The sequence below is a fragment of the Camelus ferus genome, chromosome 34 (assembly GCF_009834535.1).
Source record: "Camelus ferus isolate YT-003-E chromosome 34, BCGSAC_Cfer_1.0, whole genome shotgun sequence".
NCBI classification, from domain to species: Eukaryota; Metazoa; Chordata; class Mammalia; order Artiodactyla; family Camelidae; genus Camelus; species Camelus ferus.
Genome location: NC_045729.1, coordinates 17633927 through 17657729, shown reverse-complemented (window position 1 = coordinate 17657729; position 23803 = coordinate 17633927).

Below are 23803 nucleotides of genomic sequence, written 5' to 3'. Positions count from 1 at the left end.
CTTAAGGGGAAACTGTGTTATTCCTTCTGGATGGACAATAGTCCTCATGCCTGCTTTTTCCCACATCATCTCGTCTTCTCTCTGCCATTATTCAATTCATTTCTTTAAAAAAAAAAAAAAATCCTTCCTCCTCCGAGAAGCCCACCGGGACTAACATGCAGGAAGAAGTACTCTTCGACTCCACTGGGAGGCCCTCCCCTGAGCCTCCGCCCACCTCCTCCGCCCGGAGCGTGAGAGGGTAGGGCAGGCACCGCGGCCCCCTCCCCGCTGGGCCGTTCCCGCTGCGGTTTCAAATCGCACAAAGAATGACACGTCTCAGGACCTTAAGTGTCAGTTCCAGATTTTTGGGGGGAGCCTCTGAAAATGTGAAATTATTATTATTTCCTTCAAGAGAAGCAACCTTTATCTTCCTTTCCCTTGCAGCTGACCCTGCCCGTGGTCGGTTATAAAGGAGCCAAGGTCTTCTGTCACTTGGCTCCTGAGTAGGGCTCTGTGTTACTGTTTTAGTTCAAAATACTTTGTCTTTTGTTCATTGGGAAAATTCTGGAAAAGTCCTCAAGCACAAAGATGCATAAACATCTGCTGTAATATCACCCAGCTGAGATAAGGGCCGTCTGTGTGTTGGTGGGCACCCCACCGCTTTTCCACGCAGAGGTGCGTGAGGCCCCCAAACCCCGAGTCCCCGCAGTGCAGAAGTCCTTTTCCTACTGAGCCTGCCCCACACAGGGCGCACAGACATAACCTACAGGACCGAGGCAGCGCCACCGGCAGAGTACTGCAGCCTGCGGGTCTTGCCTGACGACACCGCAAGGTCCAAGCCGTCCCGTTACCAGCAGGTTCACTGGCAGCAGGGTTGCTCCAAGCGCACAGTGCGTGTGCCGTCACACAGGGACACTGTGACTGAATTAACCAGCCTCCTTGCTGTTCATTCAAGTGCCTTCCCACGTGGCAATGCTGCTGGTGTTGCAACTGTACAACCTTTACGCATATCATCGCGAACATCTCTGATTGTTTTCTTCCAAGCCATTCCTGGAAACAAAATTCCTGGGTGCCAGGGAATAAACGTCTCCAGAGTTCTGCACACACACTGCAGAGCTCCGAGAGGCCCCGTTGGAGAGGGGCCGTGAGATCAAGACGGTGCTGGACTTTCAAGGCCAAGGCTGGGGCGGAGCAGCCCTGAGGATGACAGGCACTTCCTACCAGGTGGCCCGTGCCAGAGGGCTCTGACCTCACTGAGAAGGTGGAGCAGAGAAGCGAGGCTGAGCTGCCCATTGCATCCCCCACAAAAGAGGGCACGGGGACACGGCATGAGCCTTAGCACTCAGATGTCCAGGGAACTGGACGCGTCCTGGCTCTGGGCTGGACCACCACCAGATGCTGGCAGGACCTAGGAGAATACAGCCGGGGGCAGTTGTCGCACACACAGCACCGCTGCCGACCCTGTTGATCAGCGCTTCAGAGTGACTCTTCTGGTCCCGAGAGGCCAGAAGACCCCCATCACCCTGCCTTCTCCTCTCAGATCCCTGCTGCCTGTGTTCTGCTTCAGGGGTCAGCTCGGGGAAGGCATGGCTCTCTCTCAGCTTTCAAGCTGTCTTCTATCTACTTAATTCATTTATCCAACAATGTACGTGGGACAGGGTCTACTGTGCACCAGGCACTGGGCAGGGTCTGAGGGTTAGAAAGGTGACCGAGAAATGTCCCTGGCCATGTATTTCAGTCTATTGACAGATATAGCAATCAGTACACTGATTTGCAGATCATGAAAATGCAGTCGGTAATTTCTGTTTCTTTCACTCACTTAGAGTCATAGCCGGCAGTTTGTAGGCATTTGAAAATATTTGATGAATGGATACTTGAATGAATAAATGCATTCAGTCCTTTATTCCTTTTAACTGCAGAATAATATTCTGTGATAAATTAAATGGAATTAAAATTTCATTGTGTGGACAGACCATGTTTTGTTCATTAGTTGATGAACATCTGACTTGTCTCTACCCTTTGGCTGCTCTGAACAGCGTTGCTGGGGATGACTGCGTGCGGTCTCTGTGCAGACGTGTGTTTTCATGTCTCCTGAGGAGGGCTGGCGTTGCGGGGTCACACGGTGGACGTCGCAAGTGAGGGTTTAAAGAGGCGTTTACAGAAGGAAGACTTGGCTCAGCTGCACGGAGCTGGGGTCTGTCCGAGGCTCAGAGGCAGACTCTCGAGCGCGGCTCTCCCTGGCCGCTTCCCAGCCGAGGCAGAGTCCAAGGCTGGACCTCCTTTTTTCTAGACTTTTCTTTACCTGCAACTTGTCCTTCAGTGAATTCTTCTTTTCAAGGCTGATCTTGGCTTTTCCTTTTTTTTTTTTTAATAGGAAGTCTGGATGCTGGAGGGTGCTCCTATACTTTTCTTGAAGTAACATTATTATGTTTCCTAAATACTAAGGGAAAATATGTTTATTGTAGAAATCTGAAGTTCCACAATCCAAATTTTAAACAGAAAGTAACCCAGATCTAATCACAATTAATATTTTAGGGTGTATTCGTTCATAGATAGATAGATCTACACCGATTTCTAGATAGAGCAGATCTGATCCCAAGCAGTACTTTGGTGTGTGTCCTTTCATACACAGGCAGACAGCTCTATACAGAGCTCTGCTTAGATGTAATTACAGGTAGATATTGATATCAGCATAGAGATGGACGTTTATGCTATTTTGATTCCTATTTTTTCACCTAATATATCCTATTTTTTGTATTTATCTTTCTATTGAATAGTTGTACACTTTCCCAGGCACTCACACCTTGGGCAGAAAGCGAGCAGCATAAGAGGGGGACCCGGCTCCACCTGCCACTCCCATGGCATCGGAAATATCTCCTGCTGCCCACAGACCGCCGGGTACCCGCCAAGGTTGACGCGACTGACGGCTAAGCCACAAAGCTCCCAGCCCAGTGGGCTCGAGTTTTACGACAGGACGAAAGAGCGGGCGCTTGGAACCCCGCCCGGTTTTGGCACCAGCATCCTTTGTCGGAAGGGCCAGTGCGGGGGTGGGGGTGACCAGCTGTTCTTCTTTCCCCTAAGAGTCCGAGCAAAGGAAGTGAGATCAAGTCACAATAGAAGGGGTGCCAGGGAGACAAAAGAAGAGACTTGCTGCCGAGGAGGTTTGCGGAGCGCTGCGCCTAAGGGGATCTTTGAAGAGGGTGAGCTCTGTGCGGTTTATTGGATCCCTGCCTGGGAGCAGAAGACGGATCTTAGCCTGAACCGAAGGCGATAAGCTCTGGCTTGGCCCACGAGTGCCCAGGCTTCCTGCAAGCTCACCGCCACCTGACAGCTTCTGGATCTTTCTTGGGACTCTGATTTTAGAGACGCAGCCTCTTTGGGTCTCTCCACCCCATCTTAGAACAAACATACACTGTGAGGTTTAGTTTTCTAGAATCCAAGGAACAACAGGAGCAAAGGAAAGGTACATGGTTAAAGGCTGACTCTTTGTCAGGCTCTGGCTGGGTTCTTTAAAGACGATCTAAAATCTTCACGATAGCAGGTGAGGAAACTGAGGCACAGAGAAATCTAGCTGTCCCAGGCTTACACATTACATGGCAGAGCTGGGATCCACACCCAGACACATTTTGGCTCCAACATTTCTTCCTGTCGGACTGAGCCATGCAGCAACGTACATGAACTTCTAAGCGCTATGCTCAGTGAAAAAATGCCAGATGCAAACACTGCATGTTGTAGGGTTGTGTTTACATGAAATATCCAGCATAGGCAAGTCTGCAGGCGTAGAAAGTAAGTTAGCGCTTGCCCGAGGTCGGGGGCTTGGAAGACTGGGCCGTGGGGGAGCCTGCAGATGAACATGAGGTCTATTTTGGGGAGTGATGAAAATGTTCTAAAATCAGACTGTGGTAATGGCTGCACACGTCTGTGAGTATTACAGCCACTTTACTGCTGGAGGTGAGGGTATTTAAGAGTATAAACTCCATTTACATTGGACGATTACCAGACGACGACCTTGGCCATCTTGGATTTCCTGGAGGGCAAGTGTCTTCCTGGTCCAGTAACTGGACAGATCCTTCCCCCATCCCCCTCAGTTCTGAAATAATGTGAAGTTTGTCTTTTTAGTAATCAGCACCCTGCCAGGTATCTATTAATCTCCGACCACGTGTCCTGTGCTCTGCTAGGGAGTCAGCAGAGCTTCCCACCTTGTTTCGTAGAGTGGCACACGTGTGAAGTGACTGGACGGCTCACCATGATAAACAACGAGGGCCCCTGCAGCCAGAGGTCCCAGTCTGTAAGGCAGCCCCAGGAGCCGCCTGGGGACAGCTGGTAAACCATCGCTGCACAGGGACAGTCCCCAGGCTCCCCGTGCTGTCCTAGTCATCCAGGGCTAAGCCATTTCACCAGGATGCGTGACATTCAAAAGAACGCTGAAAAGCTAGCAGGGTGGGTGAGCAAGGGCTGCCCTCTGGTTAGACTGGAGGATCACAGTAACACAGGGAAGGGGGCGACAGGTGTCCTGCAAGGGCCTGGGGGCTTCCCAGAGGAGAGGCACTACTGAGAAATAGCCAACTTGGATTTCACGAAATCAAGGCAGGAGGCAGAGAGCACGGAGGACTGAGCCCTGTAGAGAATCAGAGCCCTGGACTCTGGTTCTGACGCCATGTCTGAATCACTCCTCGGCAAGCGGGTTCCGTCGGCCCCTGCTGCCCCTCTCCCTCTAAATGGTGCCTGTGGGACCTGCCCAGGGACCTGCCAGGCTGCCAGGAGGTTCAGACGAGAGGCTGAGAGTCAGACACTCATCGGGACCGAGGGGCCGGGTTAACGTCAGGGATGCTCAGCTGCCGTGCATCAGGGCAGCCACTGTGAGCTTCGTGACCAGAGATCGCTTTTCCCTGGCTGGGTCATGAATGGTGGCAAATGCTTGGAACAGAGGGACCTACAAGCAGATAGACCAAGGCAGAGCTTTTAACTTGGACACAAGTTAGAATTTTATTTTCCTAGAAGTCTTTGATTCCATTCCTCTCTTCTCTGGCTTGAGACTGCAATAAAACACAAGATTACCTGGAAGAAACACCAGACTGGCTGTAAGTGGAGTGAGAGCCAGAGAGGGTGATTCAGAGCCAAGACTGAGAGGCGGTGCCTGAGGAAGAGGCGTCTGCTGGCCTTGCAGACGGGCTCCCCAGCCGTCTGCACCCCCCTCGCCTCCCCCTCTCCTCCTAAGCCTCCTGCTCAGCCCTCAGCGGGATGGAGGATGGCGCCTCCCCCGAGGATGCTGTGCTCCACACAGCAGAACCCTGCTCACTGCTCTTCCCAGGTGTCCATCGAGGGCAACGGAGCTGAGCAACAAGCAAGCATCTTTCTGGGGACCCGTAAAAGGGCTCCATACCTGATCTGTATTGAGAACACCTTGCCCCTGCCAACGAGTAAAGCTCTCACCTCAGGGGGCAGGTTTGGACATCCTGAGAACCTACAGAAGCCATTGGAAGTCTCCTCTGGAAGGAGATTGGGGCAAGAGACAAGGAGGTGTGTGGGCATCCCGGGGGAGAGGAGGAGGGACTGGCAGGCATTTAGTAACTGTTAGATGCCCAACCTTTCTGCTCTTCACGTTTGCTCACACCTTTGAAGGTCAGCAGCATCATCTCCATTTCACAGATGGGGACACTGAGGCTCAGAGAGGTCCATGGGCTTGCCCGGCCCCCACAGCTGTCGTCGGCAGAGCTTTGCCTGCATCCAAAGCCCGTGTTCTTTCTGCTTCCCTGGGAGGAGACAGACAAAGACCCAGAGCTCACAGCCATCCCCGTGCTGGTTTTGGTTCCCTGAGGTGACACCCGGACATGCAGGACAGGGCTCAGGGTGTCACCCCCAGACGCAGAAGCGGTGGTCTTCAACCAGACCCAGAGTCACACTAGGGTGCTGAATCTTCATTGTCAAGGGAAGCTCAGAATGCAAAGATAGGTTCTGGGGAGAATTTTCATGAAAATTGTGAAAAGACTGATACAAATAAGACCCGAGGGCCAATGGGGAATAACGTGGGGATGCTGGCTGGGGAGAAATGGACCCGCTGCCGGTACACAGCCCGTGAGGGTTTCACGGGTCCTGTGAGCAGGGTGGACGGTGCAGGGTGGACGGTCCATGGTGTCCGGCGGGCGTGAGCCATGGGCTGCAAAACGCCAATTCAGGACGAGGGGATGGTGGTGGCTCCCGTCCTGGGAGGCCTGTGAAATTAAATAGTCCAGTTCCAGGGAACTGAGCTGGAGGCAGAGTATAGAAAAAAAAAAAAAAAAGACTTCTCAAGCCTCAAGCCTGGGATGGTGGAATTCTGAGAAGTACACTCAAGAACAGACGGGGCCAGGGATGGGGGCAGGGATGATGGATTTGGCTGCCGGGTTGGAATGGAATGAAGTTGCTATGTGTTCTAATGACATCAGGTGCCCAGACAGGACAGCAGTAAACGGAGAGGCATATTTATGTAAACAAAAGAAATATAAAGGGGAGGGAGAGAGTAAACTAAATATAAACTCTCAGTTCAAAGCCACAGAGAGAACAGCCAGCACTATTTTCAGAGGGGGGTGTGTGAGCCCGTGCGGGCCCTATTTATAGACCGAAGGTGGTGTGCAAACTTGGGCCGTCGCCGCGGCTCTGGATGGCCTGCTGTCCACCGTATTGTTTTCTGGTCCCCGCAGGGAGGACAGCAAGAGAGAAAGAAGGCGCAGGGACAGTCTCCCCACCCCCCGCGCCTGTCTGCGCGCACCCCATCCCCACACCTCGGCCTCGTTCTTCGGGACCATCACTCCCTACATCCTGCGCAGTGTTCGGGGCTCAGCCAGACCGTCTTCTGCGCGAGGACACCCTCGGGACCCCGATGCCGGGTGCGCGGTGCCCGGCCCACGTGCCCTGCCGTTCCCCTTCGCCGTTTAACACCGTGGGCACGTGCACGCAGCACGCGTTTTCCTCTGGCCATTTTCCTGCCTCTCTGGCTGTGCTGTGGGCCCGCCAAAGGCAAGGCTGAACTTAACCGGTGAGCTAAGCGCATAGCAGGTGCTCCAGTTTGATCCGTTCACTCACTTAATCGCTGACCCCAAGGACGCGTGAACCTGAGCTGGAGCAGAAAAGGGGTTTGTCAGACACGGGCAGACGACGCCCTGCTGGAGGTCTTGCTCAAAGGCAGTGGGTGACCGCAGTAACCTGAATTCCTGCCCTGCTCCCTCGGGACTTCTTCTTGTCTTTCAGGGAAGGTCTCACTGACGACTGCATTATGAAATCTGTAGTTTTCTGCTTCTGTGTGATTCCAAACAGGACGTCCTTTCTGGGCTATGCCTGGAGCATGGAGCAGTGTTTGCTCCAGCGAGAATTACTGACAGCGAGGAAGTCCCTGCGCTTTGGGGTCTGTCTTTGCGTGTTTCCCAGAAGAGGGCAGCATGTCCCTGAGGTTTCTCTCGTCAGGTGGCACAGCCCTCTCCCGCAGTCGCACAAGGAATAGTAGGTTGGGTGGTGGCGGAGAAATGTCTCTGGTCCCTCCTTCGGATTCACAGAGACAGGGGGACAGGGATGGGAGAAGGTGTGTGTGTGTGCTCACAGGAGAAGGAGAGTTTTAGAATGTCACTTGCCCGCAGTGGCCCGAGGACACGTCTCATCAGAAGGCATCGGAGAGCGCAGTCCTCGGTGTTTGGGAACATCGGAGAGCTTTTGTGCCCTGAAGGCTGAGAGGTGCCAGGACATTCCAGGGTGGGTCAGAAAGGGCAGTGTGGGCGGAACACTCTGCCCTGCCCGGACGTCCGCAATCTGTCTGGTGCTCCGGAGGCAGACCCTCAGAGGGCAGTGACTCAGTCACTCAGCGAGTCAGAGCTAGGATGAGCACTGGGCGCGGTCTGCTGGCATCCCACCATTGCTCCCCCGCCACTCGGGACGGCCAAGGTCAAAGGAAGTGTCAGAACTTCATTGTCACCAACACCCAGTCCCACGAGAGCTACTGATTCTTGCTAGTCAGAAAGCTTGCGGGGCCTCGGGCCATTGACGTGTCTTCATGTCTCAGTTAAACAACCAGGAGGGCAGATGGGGGAGGCCTCACGGGTGTGGAAATCGATGCTTGGGGACAGTTGTCTGGCACCCTGGGTCAGATGGTGAGCGTGTCGGGGAGCAGAGAGGACAGCGGGCAAGCTGGGGTCACTGGCACCCTCTTCCTCAACTTCATTTTTTTTTTAACTTTTCTGAATGTCATTATCTGCAGGTGGCATGTTTACTGGAAACCAAAGAGCAGGCGGATATAAGGACCTTCCAAGTTTGGGCCCTGCTGTGCCTACCCAGAGAATCTGAAGTTGGTGGAGGGAGAGACATCAGACGGGTGAGGGTGCGGGGTGGGTGGGTGGCATTGTCCCGTGTGACTAAATGACCCCACTCAGTGACAACCTCCCAAACTGGCCCTGACCCCCAACCCTGCTCTTGCTCCCAGGGTGGCGGGGACTGACTTCAGGAAGCCTTGCATTCGGTGTTGGGTGCGACACTCTTGGCGAAGCCCTGACCGTGGCTTGGCACTAGGCCAGGCGCACTGCGCAGCAGCCTCACAGCACGCGCGTGCCGGGCAGGCGGACGGCGACGTGCCCCCTTCCCTCCCGTCCTCGGCACCCTCCGTGTGCGCTGGGAAAGCGGCACGGTCACTTCCACGCACCGGGAGGCTGGCCTGCGCCCCCTCCCGGACTGCGTCGCGCTGCCTGCGTGCCTTCTCCCGCTCTTCCGATCAACGCCCGTTCCGCATTTCCTGGTCTTTGTGGTTCGTCAGCCCCTTAACACTGCTTTTGCTTAGCTGGTGTGTGTGTGAGGATGAATCATGAGAGTTAAAAGCCTCCAAGCCGCTGGCATGCTGGAACAGTTCCCTGAATGCGGCTCTGTTGCGAACTGCTGTCATCACAACTTAGATCAAAAACAGCTCTTGCCCCCGGGACATGGCTGTGTTTTGAAAGCATTTCTGTCCTACGTTGCTTGGGCAGATGTTTGGGAGGGAGCTTCTTCCATGTCTGCTCGGTTTTTGGAGAGGGATTTTAGCGATGCCTCCTCCGTCCGTCCGATCTTCAGCCCCCCGGCCACGTGGCTGCGGGAGGAGCTCCCACCCTGCAGGCGCGAGTCCCAGCCCCACTGCTAGGCTGCCGGGCCACCTCGTACAAGTCACTGCTGGGTTTGGGGGGTTTTTTTGACAGCTAATTGCACCAGCTTCGTATTTTATCTCTGGAAACAGAAAATGAATGTTTTCTGCCAGTCGGCTGAGAAAAGTCATCCTGAGTACAGACTGAGCAGGACCAGAGAGTTAAGGAAGCGCGCGCCCACGGCGGGCAGCGAGGCGGCCGAGGAGCACTGCCGTGTTGGATGCACATCGGTCCGTGTTTACCTCTTCATCCGAGAAAGGGCTGAAGTGTTGGAGAGCATTTAAAATTGGCAAAGACGGGAAATGAGCTAACAGCCGAGGGCCTCCTGGACAGGACACCCCACTGCCGGCCCTTGTGAGGACCGCTGCTCGGACAGCCGTGCCCTCCGGTACACGCTCTGGGCATCAGCCTGGCAGCAGGGGCCCTGGCTGTCCTGACACCCAATAAGGACTCTGTAAATATTTGGGAAGTGAGTGGACACGTGACTGTCCCTGGTTTGGGCTGGTGCCACTTACAGGGCATCCAGAGTGCAGGAGAGGGGGGGGCTTGGGCACCAGGGATGCGGCAGGTGCTGGTCCGTGGCGGGGTGACACTTCCTGAGAGCCCAGTCACTTGGAAAGCCCCGTGCTCACACCTGGCAGTGACACCCCAGCCCACGACTGGCGTGCCAGCTCCAGCAGTACAGAGAGACACACGGACCCAAAGAGGCAACCGGACAGATGCAGGGGGCGTGGCTTCTGCAGCCTGGTGCTGAGCAAGACCCGAGATCCACGTTCAGGACAGTCCGTAAACCGAGAGCCACGGCAAGTCCTGCCTCTGCCTTTCTCCTCCATTGGACCCTCTTGGGCTGCCTTTTACATCTCATTTCCTTTGAAGTAGGTCTGGGTTCATTGTTTTAAAATTAAACTACAGCAAAATTAACTTTTGCAGGGATACAGAGCTCTATGAGCTGTAACATGTAGCGAGAGTCATGTACCCACCGCTATCCTCAGAATGCAGGACAGGACAGTTCCATAACCCCAAAGACCTCAGATGGACACGCGGATACTCACAGAAGAGAGTGCCGCTGGGCCATTTTAGGGTCATGTCATTTCTGTACATCGGGGTCCTTACATTAGGTACGAATGATGCCATATTTAATTTCATATCTCTCTTGATTTGCAAGACCATGTATAGGGGAGGGGTTCAGCTCATGCTGGCCATACGACAGTGTGGACCCCTCACCTTCCTGCTGACTTGAGGAGAAGCGAAGGGAACGGAAGGATGGCGGCTCCGTGACTGCACGACAAAGGACACGTTCAGATGTTTCCTCTCCTCTCACAAAGGTCCTCAGTTAAGAGGATGCTCTAGAGGTAAAGAGATCAAGTCTCCTGAGAAACTGCAAGAAACTGCAAGAAAAGTGAGGACGAGGAGAGAGAAGTTTTCAGACTAGTTGGATTCTGGAAATTCCAGTTCCTCCCACTTTCTTATCCTGGGACCCCAAGTTGCCAGGTAAAGGCAAGAAGTGGGAGGAGAGTGAGGCAGAAAACGGGGTGAGAATGTATCTAAGGAAAGGAGAATTACTGGCGCGTTCCTGGCCTTCAGCACAGAATAGAAGCCAAGCTGAGTCACCTAAGGGTTTAGGTATGAGGGTCTCTGAGCATCCACAGCGGCAGCAGATAGCTTACTTTTGGGGACTGGAAACATTTCTGGACATCATCTGGCCCAAACCCCGGATTTTAAACACTAGGAAGTTGAGACTCCAAGAAGGAAAGTGACTTTACCCTAGAGTTACCGAGCTAGTTAGTAGCTGAAGTGGCTGTCACACGCAGGACTGGGGCGCCCAGAAGGGTTCCTTCATCTCTACTTCCTACTGATGGAGACTGAGACCCAGAGCAGGGAGGGGATCGGAGAATCACAGAAGCATTGTGATCCCTGGACACCGACGGAGAAAGGAGAAAGTTGGTAAACATAGCTATTCCTCATCTAAAATTGTGAAGTTCAAATCACTTACCTATTGGTACTTATGGATAGCATAGTGGTCATCACCAACGTCGGCAGAGTGCTTACACACCGGGCACCGTGCTACATGCTCAGCTGATTTAATCCCTTCAACAGCGCTAGGAAATAGGTGCCAGGACTTCTCCTCGTTTATAGTTGTGAAAACTATGGCACAGGGAGGTTAAGGAAGCTGCTTAACATTGCACAGTCAATAAATGGCAGGCATGGAATTAAATCCAGGTGATCTAATTTCAGAGCCAGCCACTTAGCCAGGTGCTAAAATGTTTCAGTGTGGACCGAATACCAACTAGGGGCTCCTGTCTAATTCCTCACACAAAGAGTTCCCCAATTGCTGGGACCAGATTTATTGCCACCTGCAGCCGCCTCGTACCCGCGCACCAGAACGCCTGAGCATCCGGTCTTGGAGGGAGTCCGCAGAACAGAAAGCTTGGGTGCTGCCTTTGAAACGAAAAATTCTGGTGGTTCTAGAAACCACTCGTGCTGGAAGAGAAAGCTGAGCACTGAACCCGATTACAAGTGTTTCCTTCTCCCGCTTACTCTGCTGCCCGTGGCAACACGCCAGGGCCTCTAACACCCACTCGTTCTCAGTTCTTCTATAGCTCCGTTCTGCCACTGTTAGCCTTCGGGGTGTTACCCAGTGCCCATAAAGCATATGACATTAATTTCTGCTGCCTTGCTTGGCGTTTATATTTGAGAAGCAACTCTGTGATAAGGCAGAGAGGTTGTCTGGAAAAATGTTGAATTAATATCCAGTTGAGAGATGGGTACCGATTTCTTTTGATTACCGAGGATGTGTGCCTATTCGATTGTCTGATCGTAACTGGCTGCGGTCAGGTGGGACAGAAGCTAATTGCCTCTCTAGGAACCAGAGGATGGCCCGTCAGAAGGCTTTCTTCAAAGAGGAGAGACTTGGAGGGTTTTCCCCCTGCCTCCCATGCCCATGTCCCTACTGAGCTCTGATCAAAATGGAAAGGTAGGTTCCTTCACAGAGTTACGGGAAGTGGGAAGGGGGTGGTCCAGGGGAGGAGCCAATCACAGCATCCCTCACATCAACGTTTGCCGTGCATCGTGCGGTGCTTCCCACAGCCACCAGCCTGATTTCATTTTGCAGAGATCAGTGTTGTGGGTGTGTCCTTGTGAACTCATCCTGAATGATAGGGAGGGCGTGGGCTAGTGCGGAGGTGGGCCGGGCAGCGGCACATACGCTGGGACAGTCTCCCCAGAGAGCTGGCGTCCCTGTGATGCTTTCCATTTCCGTTGCTCCCTTACAATTCAAAGGCTTTTTACATGTGCTGTTTACACATCTATTCACCAAACATTTGTTGAAAGCCTGCTGTGTGTGTGTCAGGTCTCGGATGCGTCCCAGTGCGCACACTTGGGATACAGTAGTAGTAAAAACAAAAGAAGTTTATCTGCATGAACTTACACAGAGGGGAGGTTATCTCAAAGGCTTCTCATGATGATCTGTCAGGGAGGTTAGACCAAGAGCCATTAGTCTTGTTTATGGTTAAGATAAAGAAACCAAGGCTCAGAGAAGTTAACTGTCCTACCTGGGGGTGCACAGCTAGATAGTGGCAGAGCCCTGGAGAGCCCAGACCACCTGAATCCTTGTCTGTTACTCTTCCTACTGTAATGTTCTACCTTGGCCTAGGCAATGACCTTGACCTTGACCTAGACTGGCTAGAACTTCATGAAATCATTTTAGTCATCGCCCTCCATTTCCTGTCCACCATTCAAGCCTCCTAGTGGAGCCACATATCAAAGAAAGCAGACTTTGCACAGTTCCCATGGCACCCGTCCACTCCAATGAATCATGGCTCACGCTTGCTTGAAGTTCTGTTGGGTATTTAACTTAAATTCTTCGTGCTACAAGCCCATCTGCCTCCATTCTCCATGGAAGTGAAATGAGACGTCTCTTATGGACCTGAGGACAGTGCCCCCAGATCCCTCCTGCCCGGAACCACTGACAGACGTCCACGTCCAGGCCTGAGGTGCTTTGTCTCAGTTGACATGCAGGATGTTTTCGGGGATTAGTCATTTTCATCCTGGTTTTAGTTCTTCTCGGATAGCTAGAAAGACTGTTTCACTTCTCAGACCGAAATTTAGTGGCTAAAACAAGACTTAAGAAGTCACTCTGGGGGCAGCTGGTAAGTTCATGGGGGAGGTGTCGCGATTTGTCGTTAGAACAAGGCTTTGGCAAGTTTCAGTCCAGTAACACAGTCTTTTAAAAATGAAAATGGAATAAGAAATGTTCAGAGTAGTTTTATCCTAACAGAACATGAGATCTCCAGTGAAAACCAGAGTCAGCCCCACTCTGCTGTTCACTGGCTGTCTTGGGCTGGTCGTTTAAAATTCTCTGTGCATTTATCAAATTCATCCATTAAAAGGCAAAACAGATGCCTTGAAGTGTTTTTATGCAAGAATATTTATAAAAGGGATTACTCAACTACAGAGAGCAATATAAACATTAGTGATTGACACAACACTCACCTGTTGCTCCCTGTGGGGGAGAAGAGGGCCTCGCCGTGAGCTCATGGATTACTTTATCACCGGCTGTCTGCAGACTGCATTTCTGCCTTCCACCTCCGGAGTGCTGGAATGGCTTGCCTGTGGTCCCTCCTCCTCCCGCCCTCATGTGCCAGCGACACCTGGCCCATCTCTCCTGCAGGAAGGTATGGAAGCTCTAGCAGGTATCTCCATGACAACAGATTGTTTTCTCATTCCTGTATCCCCGGTACTGGGAACAGTCTCTTGCTTACAGTAGGCACCCAAAAACTATGCATGGAAAGGATGAATGTATCATAGCTAGCCTCAAGGCCTCTGGGAGAAAGCAATCAGGAAGAATCTTGTGTAAAGAACATGCAGCCGTCGAGCCTTTGAATGAGGGAGAAGTCTTGACACTAATGCTGCAGAAGACAGTGAAGGCCTCCCCACCCCCAGCAGGCAGGTATAGGACTTTGGCTCCAAGGCAGACGACCTGTGATGCCTGCTAATCCCAATGTCAGCTCCACTTCCCGCTCTGTCCCAGGGTCGTCCTGCAAACTGAACGTCCATGGTCTTGCAGATTCCAGCGAGCACAAGCTGCAGGGGCTGTTGCCCTCCAACCTGACCTACCCTTGGCTTGTAAGGCAAGAAAGCTGAGGTTAAGAGAGTCCCCCAGAAGCAGAGACTGGAATGCAGGCCACCAGATTTTTAGTGGAAGGTCCCTTTTCCTTCCAGAGGAAACATGCCATCATTTGAAAACTAAATGCTTTTTGTTTGCTTGCTATTTGGCCTTATGTTGCCTTGTTCAAGTGGGGAGAGAAAGTATGTTTCTTTCAAAATCTGGTGGTGGTCTTGATTACAGGGGAATGCTTGATCGCGTAAAGATTTTACCAAGAAGCCACTGGGTCTCCTAACCACACCTTGGTGTAAAATAATACCAAGGCGATCTCCCCTTCCACACCGTGTGTGTTTTCCCTTCCCTCCTGAAATTGCCAAGCTGACATAATTAACTAAGCTGTTAGCTAAATAAATCACTGGATCCTAGTGAGAATTTTCCCTGAGACATCACTGCCCCGTACCACACTGCATGAAGGACTGTCAACACGACGTGATGGATGTGTGGCAGAGGGTTCTGTCTGGGAGACAGCTCTCCCTTCCTCCCTGAGCTGCAAATGCGGCTGGCAGGCTATGGAACAGATGTCGTGGAGTGTGTGTGAGAAACCCACCAATTCCTCGGAGTGTTTCGATCACACAGGGTTCACTGAGCCTGAAGGCACACAGAATACAGGTTGATAGCCCAGAGATGGACTCATGTCATGGTGGACCTCAGGACACATCCTTTTTGTAGAGAACTGTGCTCTGACACAGGGGATGCACTTCTTAGCCTCCAGAAGCCTTTCACATACATCTCTTCAGAGCCTAGGGTAGGTGAGCACGTTGTGATTGCTTTATTTTTATTTTTAGGAATATTCATTTGTTAGCTCCTTAAGATGGGTCCCCTCCATCGTTCGGTCTGTGTGGCTCACTGGCAGGGCCGTCTGGTAAACCCCTGACAATGCTCGTCTTTGGCTGTCTGTCCCAGCTTCTCGGCATTCCTGCAGAATGACGCTTCACCAAAAGATCGAGGCTGTTTGGAAGAGGCTTACTCACAGATGAAACCTTATTTGAGTTTCAACAGATAAAGACAGAGCGGCTGAAGCATCACACCTGGGGTGGTCGTGCTGTGGAGGGCGGCAGTGTGCTGAGGCACCCCAGCCCCCGCCATCGCGGTGATGGAACGCAGCGCCCGCACTCGGTTTAATTAGAAGCATGGCTAACGGCCAGAAAGTTGGAAGAGAGATTATAGATTCATTAATTAGGGTCATGTTTACACCTCTTTTGTCAACTGTAACCATTTGTTTGACCCGAGGTCTCCCTGGTTTATTGGGAGCGGGACTGCCTGGCTGGAGTTTTACAGCTGTGAGGGAGGAAACCACGTGTGAGCCTCTGTGGTCCCCCAGGAGCCCGGCCAGGCCCTGCATTTTAATGTAAAGGAAGTTTTCCTTGAACACCGGATGTCCCCTTCAGTCGCCTTTTATTTCGGAGCTATGCCTGGGCCCAGACGGTGGCTGCATGGACCGTTACCTTTACTGTGCGAACAAGGCAGTCCACGTGGAGGATATCAGCGATGGCTACTGCGCGCTCCTAGAGCATTTTCTAATTCTCCAAGGGCCTTGGGGATCATCCACTCGCATGACAGGACGCTGTGAAGTCTAGTTTGGCCACGCAGGAGTCACGGTCCAGGCGCGCAGAGATGCATTGATGGGGTCTGGGCAGGTGTAACGGGCAGCAGCCCTGCCTCTGCTCTGCTTTCTCTCAGGACCTTCGAGGCTTCGCTGCAAATGTGGGGGTTGGATGGAGAGAAAGCGAAGGAAGAGGTTTGCTTTCGTCTGGCTTGGGAGTACCTTGTGCCCTTGTCTCACGATGGGTGTTGCCAGATCACAGGGGCACTGCTGAGGGGGGTTAGGGTAACTGGAATGGGTCTGTTAAAGCCACGGCAGAGCTTGGGCGGGGGGCACTAAGGACCTCCGTGGGCCACTTCTGAGGCCTGAGTGGCTCCTGCACCAGGCCCCAGGGATTTCCCTTTTTGTCTTTCCTACTTTAAAGGAGTGAAATTTGACAGTTTCCTTCCTGGGGGAATTTTTCTTTTCCACCAAACTGAACCATCCCTGGTTAGAGTCATAACGCTCAAGCTGCCTGCTCTGGCTTCAATCAGCAAATTCTGCAGAGCCTTATCCCAAACAGGCTCCGTTTCTTTTTTCATCTTAGGCTCAGTGATCACAGAGAATCTCCCACAGAGTCCAAGGATCGAGGGAAGGGTGGCAGCGAGGTAGGAGTCAGTGCTCAGACGGGGGAATTAACCTGCTTGTGTTAGGTACCAGTGTGCCCAGTACTCGCTTAGACCCAGGTCCGAATCCACGAGCTTCACTCAGTGTTGGAGTCTCCTGGGTGTGCACAGCGGTATTTTCCACCTTCCAAGGGCCGGTGTCCAGCTAGTCGTTACCTGCTTGGCTCAGAAGCCCTCGGGTCACCCTCGTAGTTTTTTTACTGGGGCTTGTCACAGGCACCAACAGCATCCCCATTCTGCATCTGTTGTAGACATTTCTGAGCAACTTTGGGACTCAGGGCAGAGGTGCTTGCACTGCAACCTCCAAGAGCATGTGAAGGAGCTTCTCTCGGTTGGGGTCCCACCCAACAAACAGTAACTTGCTGTTAACACAGAATATAAATAGCAATTCATCTCTGGTTAGCAGCAGTACAGCAGGTTTACACCAGCTTTCACTGAATCATAGTATGTAAAAAAAGTCTAAACACCTAGTGACAGCTGAGTATCTTTCTAAGCGTCACAACTTCCTATCAGGGATCAGAAACAAAGGGGAAAAAAACACATTCGTGAAACACTGAGTCTGAGTAAAGAACTGACTGTCCTGGGGTCTGGGGCAGGATCCGCTCCCACCTCAGGCCTGGGCAGTGCCTTGGGGCAAAAAGTACTCCTAGAGGGTAAGGCCCTTTCCCTCTCCTCCCCTCTCCGCTGAATGTTCAGTGTCAAGCATCTTTACTCCAGTTACTTTAGCTGGCACCGTTACTGTATTTCTGCTGCCTGCTCCGCGTGCCTAAAATGCCTACACCGTTCCTTCTTGGCAGAACTGAGATCATCTCATTAACAGAAGAAAATCATTCTAGGGTGTCCTATTTTAAGTGTTAAAAAAAGGGGGGAGGAGGAGAGAAAGAACGAAAGAGGAAGGAAGGAAGGAAGGAAAGAAAGAGAGGGGAGAAAGAAAAGAAAGAAAGAAAGAAAGAAAGAAAGAAAGAAAGAAAGAAAAGAAAGAAAGAAAGAAAGAAAGAAAGAAAGAAAGAAAGAAAGAAAGAAAGAAAGGAAGGAAGGAAGGAAGGAAGGAAGGAAGGAAGGAAGGAAGGAAGGAAGGAAGGAAGGAAGGAAGAAGAGAGAAATAGAGAAAGAAAGGAAGAGGAAGGAAAGATAATGAAATCTACCCAACAGGCTGACTCCCAGGGTTCGAACCCGGGGGTGATGTCCTTTCAGTCGGGTTCATTTCCCTGGAGCACACACGCGTATCCTGGTGTTCTCCCTCTAATGTACACAAGAACACATCGTCTACTCTATTCAGAATTCTGACGGCTTCTTATCAGCTACTTCTGGCTCCTTGCCAGGTAGTGTTTCTTAAAGAGACCCACTCCTTTTGTCCTTTGAACATTTTTTTAAAAAATAGACCCATAATAAAGATTTTTTAAAAGAAAATTCTAAACCTAGACTCAATGTAAGTCAAGGTCCATAGATACCAGAAAAACTGGGCGTGTAGCAATGAATTCCCGTGTTTTCACTTTTTACTGGATTTTGATTTGGGTATTGAGTTGAGGGTGGAAGGAGCATTTTATTCGTTTTCGCTTCCCTAGTATCTAGCAAAGTACCAGGTTCATAATATGTGTGCAGATAAAGAAGTGAGTGTTTTGCATCTCCCATCACCTCCTCTTCCACTCCTCCTCCTCGCTGGCTAATCCAGGCCAGCCCGATGCTCGGCAATGGGTAAAGGAGGGGAGGGCTGAGCCAGCGGCCACGAGGTTATTATCTGATGGGCGTCAAGAATCCCGTTCGCTGCCCGGTCTCGTGGGAGACTAAGGGGGCTGCAATTTGCTCGTGGTTATTACGTCCGTGTGGATCAACTTGCCGAACTCAGTCTAATGGAATAGAACCCAAGGCACGTGAGAGCTGGAATGAAGGTGAGAGAACCACCTGTTGCCCTTTGTACTTCTCTGTTCAGGCTGCCCTGACAAAACAACCCAGACCGTGTGGTGTAGACGTCAGAAAAGTGTCTTCTCCCAGTTCTGGAGGCTAGAAGGCCCAGACCGAGGTGCCGGGGGCTTGAGTTTCTGGTAAAGGGCCCTTTTCCTGGCTTGAAGATCACGAAGGCCGGGAGAGGAGCGGATGTGGGTGAGAACTCACCCACAGTCATCAAATCCAGGACAGCAGTGATTGTTCAGACGCGTCACTGTTATTACCAGCGACAGAAACACTTGCATTCACACGATGACATGACGCCTTGACCGCTATGCTGCACCTGGCCTTCCTTTGGTGCGTGCATGCAGAGGGGGAGGGAGAGCTCATAAGGACACTAACTCCATCACATTAGGGCTCCACTCTCACGACTTCATTGAACGTTAATTACTTCCTTAGAAGCCCCATTTCCAAATATAGCCATACTGGGGGTTAGGACTTCAACACATGCATTTGGGGACAAACATTCAGTCCATAACACTCCTGGACTCTGGGCATTTGGAAGAATATCCTTTTGACTTTGCATTGAAGGGGAGAAAAAAATGGAAGTAGGGGGGCCAGTCATGAGGTTGTCGACAAAGCACAGATGAGAGGCAACGGTGCATTGGCCTGACTATGGGACGGCGAATGGATTTAAGTCATGCTCTGGCCGTAGGAGCAACAGAACCTAGGGGAGGATTAGATATCACAAATGAGCACAAGAGAGAAATGAAGGACTTTTCCCAGGATAATGGGGTAACTGATGGATTTATTAAAATTTATTAGAGGAGGAAAATGAAGAATTCAGTATCTTGTAGTAACCTATAGTGAAGAGGAACATGAAAATGAATATATGCATGTATATGCATGACTGAAATGTGATGCTGGATGCCATATATGGACATATTGTAACTGACTATACTTCAATTAAAAAAAAGAATTTGTTTTTGGACACATTAACCGTGAGCCTCATGTGCAAGGCCAAGTGGACACATCAAGGAGACAGCTGGAAATACAACTCTGGAAGTGACCGGAGAGCCGGGCAGGGCAGGGGAAGGGGGCACCAGCATACAGATGATCTTTAAAGCCGTAGGAGGAAGGAGATGGCCCAAGGGTAAGAGTGTAGACTCAGGAGAAATGAAGATCCCGGTCTCACTTGTAACAACTCCACTGTTTAAGTCAAGAAAGGAAAACACACGGTCCAGAGTCTTTCATTCCATCTCCCTCATCCAGACAAACATTTATAATCAATCACGGCCTTCCTTCCCACTGAGCCAACGTGCAGAATTCGATTTCTTCTCGGCACAGCACTAGAGAGACCTCCGCCAAAAGATCCGTGCTGGCAAAAGGGAGAAAACCTGATTGACTTCCTGGCTTTTGTTCAAGGGTTACTAAATTTTTTGAGTGAGAATTTCTTTTTGGCATCAAAATGTTTAAACAAGTCCACATAATGGCAGTTTCATTTTTATTTACTCAGTCAATAGACTGTACTTACTGCTCATAAAACGCCATGGTAGCCTGGGGCCCTGCGCCCACTGGGGAATCATGGCTGCAGAGTGCCGGTTCTCAAAGTGTGGTCCCTGGATCACCGGGGAACTTGTTAAAAATGTAGACCCAGCCCAGACTTACTGAGTAAGAAACCCTGTGCTATGATGAGTCCTCTGGGTGATTTTGATGCAGGCTAAAGTTTGAGAACAATTGCTCTTAAAGGCTTCTTCTTGCTGCTACAGAGAAAGTGGGCTGGCTTCTTCCATCCGATCCTTTAAAATTCCATCAGTGAAAAAGAATATGAAAAGGAATAAATGTGTGTATACGCATGACTGGGACATTGTGTTGTATGCCAGAAATCGACACATTGTAACTGACTGTACTTCAATAAAAAATAAATAAAATTCCATCAGGAACTGGGTTCGGGTTTTCAAAAAGTCACTGTGTTCTTAGTGTCTATGAAAGTTCCTGGGAAAATCAAAGGGGCTCAGTAAATACACGATGAAAGGTTGATGGACTGAGTGGACGAACTCTTACTACAGAACATGCTGGAGAAAGGAAGTGGGGGCTGGACAAGACAGCCCCCACCCTCAAGAAGCCCAGTGCTGCTAGGAAGAACTCCTCAGCGACGGCAAGGTCAAAAACCATTTTTCTGTCCAGTAATAGCTCTGTCTAAGCCATACTGTCATTTCATTTGAGCATTGAGATGTCTCTTGGCACTAGAATTCTAGGAAGGAAAGGGGTGTTGAGTTAGCCATCTCATCATCCCATGAGCAGGCTGAGCCCGCGGGCAGGCAGGAGGGGGGCTGCTCATGGGCTCAGAGCTCATGACAGCAGGGCAGCCCTCAACCCAGCGCCACCTAGAGCACAGGGTGAATGTGGAGGCAGGCAGAACCCAAGGCCTCTACTTGGCTCAGTGATCTTGGGAAAGTTTCCCCGAGTTCACATATTTTCCTGAATAAGAATACTCAACCGACAAGACTGCTGTAGAAGTCAAATGAGTTAACTGTGTGCCATGCAAAACTGATTTTAGTGTTCTTCCCTACTGGGGCGGGCTGGAAGCGGGCTCCCTGAAGACCTCCAGACCCTGTGAATGTGACCTTATCTGGAAAAAGGGGCTTTTGCAGATTTGATTGAGCTTAAGGGGCTTGAAAAGGGGGGCGTCCACCAGATCGTCCAGGTGCGCCCTAAACACAATTACATGTGTGCTTTAAGAGACAGATACGCAGAGAAGACAGACCCACGAGGAGAAAGGGAGGTGAAGATGGCAGCAGGGACTGGAGTGATGCTACCACACCCAGGACGTTCCAGGGAGCCGCCAACATCGTCAGAAGAGGCAGGAAGGCTTCTCGTCTTGAGCACCTGGAGGGAACACAGTCCTGAGAGATTCTGGACTTCCGGGCTCCAGATCGGCGAGTGGGTGCAGTTCTGTTGTTTTAAGTCACAGAGTTTATGGAGATTTTTTACAGCACACACCTAGTGGCAAACCCCCGCTGAAGCCCTCCCATCCTCACTGCCGTCCTGGAGCTGTCTCTCTCTTTTTCTTTATAACTGAAGTACAATGTTTCAGGTGAACCACAAAATGATCCGGTTATATTTATTTCAGATTCTTTTCCATTCTAGGCTATTACAAGATATTGAATACAAGTCCCTGTGTTGTACAGTAGGACCTTGATGCTTATCTGTTTTATATAGAGTAGTTTGTATCTGCTGATCCCAAACTCCCAAATGAGCCCTCCTCCTCTCTTTCCCCTTTGGTCACCATAAGTTCACCTGCAGCTTTCCGCAGACCCCCTTTGTTCCCACTCCGATAGCTTCTCTCATGAGCCCTTGAACTCAAGCATCTGGGCGCCCACACGAGAGGCTTTGCTGCTGCCTCTGACTTGGAGAATTGGCTCCGCCGGGGGCGTTCTTGGATGGAACGTGTGGGCCTGGATGACTGTACTTCCCTGCAGCAACAGAATTTGTAACTCTCTTTTACTTTTTTCTTTCTTTCTTTCTTTCTTTTTTTTTTTTTTCTGAATCTAGGTGGTGTCTCCACATTTTTAAGCAAATGGAAGTTGCGAAGCTGCCAAGTAACCCTCCAACTTCCCTCTCTCTGAAAAGATGTGCTGCACCAAAGGGAAGGAAGGAATTAGTCAGAAACCACAGAGCAATTAACGACTGAATCAAACCTAATGAAACATTGCCTACAAGGCAGTCCCCTCCGTCCCAACCCAGTTGGGAATGTCCACAGAAGAAGGCACATTGTAGCTTCTTTTTTTGGCCAAAATGAACCAAAACCCAGTGCCTGTGTGTGTGTGTGTGTATGTGTGTGGGAGAGAGAGAGAGCTTTTCATTTGCATATGTGGCATTAATTTTTCTCCAGCAGGGAAAAAACTCTGCAAAAATCCCAAAATAACTGACAAAGGAGACCATCCTCATACTAGGAAGGAAGAGGCTAGGTAAATATTTGCCATCTGTGATGACTGCTCCAAATACCTACCTGAGTGAAGACAAAGGTCAGACAACAATCTCCCCTCCAGCTGGGGGATGCTGACGTCCCTCAGGGCTTGTTTGCACCCCTTGGAATTGCTGGAGTCTCAGCTGTGAAGTCTCACCCCCACCCTCTCGGCAGGAGCGCCTGCTGAGTGAGGAAAGCTACAAGAAAGCACACGCCACAAGAATGCACGTCTTCCTCCGGGCGCATAGCTGGGCAAACCCCAAGCAGCAGGCTCTGGAGCTGTGTGCTGCTTCTGAGGGATGCTCTCCTCATCCCTGAACCCACTCCCCCACCCTCAGTTCCCAAGGTGTCTCTCAGGATGGCATCTGCTCTGACTCAGATTTGCGTGGCTCCACCTAGCACGACATACTCCCTAAATCTGGACCACAGAGTCTTTGACTCCTTCCAGCCCTGTGTCTGCGCGCACACATGTGGATGAACCAAGGACGTGTATTTACATTGCACCGAAGTAACTTACGATGCTGTCACCAAGCCACATTGTCTCCAGTGTTCAACTCCAAAATCTCTGTTATTATGGAAAGAATGTGTGATAAGGCCACCCGCCCACTTATTTCATACTTTACCTCTTCTTCCGTGGGCCAGAACAGGGCGTCTTGGCTGCAGATTGAAACTATTTACCAGGCTCTGTGACAAGCAGCACTCAGGAGGTTTCGTCCAGGGGTGGAGATCACGCTCCTTCCATCAGTATCCGACCTCTCCTGGTAGCATCTCAACGCTGTAAGGAAACTGCAAAGGAATTTGTAAATAAATCAATGGCAAGAGCCTTGTTCAGAGAGTCCTCCCCCTATTGTGGGAGGGATTCAAGCAGGGTCAAGACCGCAGCTCAGGTTTGGGATGTTTTTATTTTTAATTGAAATATAGTCAGTTACAGCGTGTCCATTTCTGGTGTCCAGCACAATGTTTCAGTCATAAATTCACACACATATATTCCTTTTCATATTCTTTTTCATTATAGGTTACTACAGGATATTGAATCTAGTTCACTGTGCTATGCAGAAGAAATTTGCTTCTCATCTATTTTATATATAGTAGTTAATATTTGCAAATCTTGAACTCCTGATTTACCCCTCCCTCCCCTCCTCCCCTCTGGTAGCCGTAAGTTTGTTTACTGTGTCTGTGAGTCTGTTTCTGTTTTGCAGATAAGTTCATTAGTGTCTTCTTTTTTCATAGATTCCACACATGAGCGATATCATATGGTATTTTTCTTTCTCTTTCTGGCTTTCTTCACTTAGAATGACGATCTCCATTTGCCATTTGCAGCAACAAGGTCTGGGACTTTTTCCATCGTGAATTAGCTTTCTGATGAATCCACTGAGTGACTGAACGTGGCTGCTTTTAATTGTGCACGGCTTGTTAGAGGACTTTGTGCAGAGGAGAATTGAATATTCACTGCTCTTCACCGTG